This window comes from Folsomia candida, unplaced genomic scaffold (genome assembly GCF_002217175.1).
Source record: "Folsomia candida strain VU population unplaced genomic scaffold, ASM221717v1 Fcan01_Sc031, whole genome shotgun sequence".
In the NCBI taxonomy this organism is placed as follows: Eukaryota; Metazoa; Arthropoda; class Collembola; order Entomobryomorpha; family Isotomidae; genus Folsomia; species Folsomia candida.
In genome coordinates, this window is record NW_019091223.1 from 386,469 (window position 1) to 389,553 (window position 3,085).

Below are 3,085 nucleotides of genomic sequence, written 5' to 3' on the forward strand. Positions count from 1 at the left end.
CCTCAGCGAGAACATTTATTTAATTAATTAGGGGCCTACCATAAAGGGTGTTCATTTAATCCGGTAACCTTCATTTTTCTTCCCGCGCTGGAGACAAAATCTATTATAATTATTGATCACGTTAATATTTTTGTTCGAAATTTTGACCATAAGTGGCACTAAGGCAGACGTGTTCAACAAAAAATTATTCACTCAAATATTCATTCATTGTCATGAAGTGCAGGCAACATTCATTCAAATATTCATTCATTAACAATAGGGAATATTCATTCAAATATTCATTCATTGACAATAGGGAATATTCATTCAAATATTCATTCATTCATTAACATATTTATTCATTCACTAAAATATTCACTCATTTATTCAAATATTTATTTATTCATTCAAATATTCATTTATTCATTCAAATATTCGTTCATTTATTAAGTAGCTTCAGCTACTTTATGCGAAGACAGGATAACAAGAGAACGGATCGAGATAATCGACATCGGTTTTCGACATTACGCATAGGACCCGAGGTGGATCCTATCAACTTGTGGGACCAATATGACCACCCCCTTCGGCCAGGGGGTGTGGTCGGGGTAAAATGAGATTTTTTCAGAAATTGTAGCTACGGATGAAATACATTCAAGGTACAAAATGAGCCAAAAGCGCAAGGTCTATTCGCGTCGATTTCACCGAATTTCACATAAAAAATCCTTAATTTATTGTTGGGTAGAAAGATCAATATACTATAGGTATTTTTGAATTATATGCAACCACCCCCCATTTTAACGGATTTTCGACTGGCAAACACAATATGATATTAATTTTGCCGTATGTATGACACTTATTTCACCCTTTAGCTACATATGTTTGCGACGGTTTAGTCAATTATTTTTGTATTCACAATTTGCGCATGGTAGTCCATCCACAATTTGAGTTCAAATTATTATGTAATATGCATCTGCCGCGTTACGCGGGCGAACTCCAACTTTAAATTTAATATAAATTTCAAGGTAATGATGAAAGCATTTGAGTCAAAACATTTCCAAGATTCTTAGAGGTAGAGGCTTTTTGAAATATTTATCTCTAAAATCGGTAATATCCACTCTAATATTTATTAATTAACATAATTGTCAAATAGAACTTGCACGTAAATTTGTATTACAAATATATACGGTATGTACTTGTTATCTAATTTTTTGAGCGAATTAGTACCATTTTGTTTTATTGTTTAGATGAATTCCATACTTAGCAATTGACAATTCCTAAAGCCGCAAACCATATTGCTAGCACCATCAGTCACAAGATAACCGATCTGAGTTTAAAAGTATTGCATTATTTATTTATCATTAACAAAATTGAATGTTTATTCTTACTATTCACCTTGGTCGTGCTCATTCCTAATGAATCCATAGATTGCTGGAATTTTTGCTTTATATTTTCTCCGGTGTGGCGATCATTAAATTGCACGGCTGAGAGGACGTTTGACACCAATTTCCATGTTCGGTTCTGCGTATCTTTTTGAGTATAATGGTATTTAAGTCCCATAATTCCGTCACCCTGTCTACTTGTCCATATGTCTGATGATATGTGAACATTGTAATCCTGAACGTGGTTGAGTGAATTTTAGGTTTTACCTGGAATTCGCACAAGCGGGAAAATTGCATATATAAAGGTTTTATTATAGTTTTATGTGTATTTGAGTAAGTCAAAATTACATAGAATCTTGTTGACCGTGTTTGCTAATTTTCTTGCCAAGGTCACTCGGTCAGGAACTATAACTCGTGGATTAAGGTCAGATACTAAGTTCCTGAATCCTAGCCAATTAACAAAACTGAAAGGGAGTCCATCAACAGAGACCAAATCTTGCAGATTCGAGTTGAATTTTGATTGTATTGGGTCGTTTTTATTATATTTGTTTTGATTTGAGTGAAAAAACTCGTTCACCTTATGATTTTCTCGTGGGATTTCAATTTCCAAAGACACATCTTTGTGTGAGTTCTGCAAAAAATAGTCGATACAATTAACGAATTTAATTACTACTTAATAAATTGCACGGAGGAATATAAAGTTATTATACGTACTCTATAATGACGATTTCCGTTTACGTTAAAGTTGCTCGCACCAAATGAGTAAACACGGCTTTTTTACCAGTTTCGGTGCACTTTTTACAAGTTGAAAAGAACTTCTGGGACTCAATTGAACGTCCAAGGTAGCTGAACTGCTTCTCAAAGAAGAAACGGAACTTCGACAACTTTTCAAAACCTGGTTGTTTTACGAGTTTAGGTTCCTTGGAACCTCCCTCAGAGTCATGCTCAAGGTCGACAATTTTTTGATCCGTGTGGACAGCTTCGCCATCGCCTGGGTTAACTTGTGATGTCATAACTACTCTAGTTTGCAATTGTTAACTTGTAAAATTAAATCCCTCCGTATAAAGTTTTCGAAAGATTTTTTTTAAATTTGGGAACACGGGTTTTAATGTAAAATGTGTTGGAATATTGAACTGGCTCCCACCATGCTCCGACCGAAGTTCCCGGCACGCAATGATGATGCACATAAAGCATGAGAATTTCGACCACAATCATAAAGAATGAATGAGACATCACAGGCTCATTCACTTCAACGTGAAGTGAATGAGAGCCAAATTTATTCACAGTTCATTTATTACATTCAGCCATCCCTTATTCAATTCATTCAGTTCAAAATTTTATTCATTCGTTCATTATTCATTAAATAAATGTCCGGGACATATTTATTCATTCAATATTCATTCAATAAATGAATGGGGCATAATTATTCCTTCAAAATTCAAAGATTTTGAATAATTCGTACATATTCAATATTCAAACTCACTTTAGTGAACGAATGTGAACAGGTATGCACTAAGGAGGACAACCCTTCACCGACAGAATCACCGATCTTGATGCCCTTTGGATATGTTATAGTCCTAGGTGAGTCTAGCAAAAGTGAAGAAGGATTTCATTCCATGGCCCCATTTGCGCCCGCCACACCCACTCAAAGGTGCAAAAATACCCTGTTTTGGTTCATTTAAAAAATCACCAAAAATCTAATTTTGGTGAGTTTTTTACAATCTAAG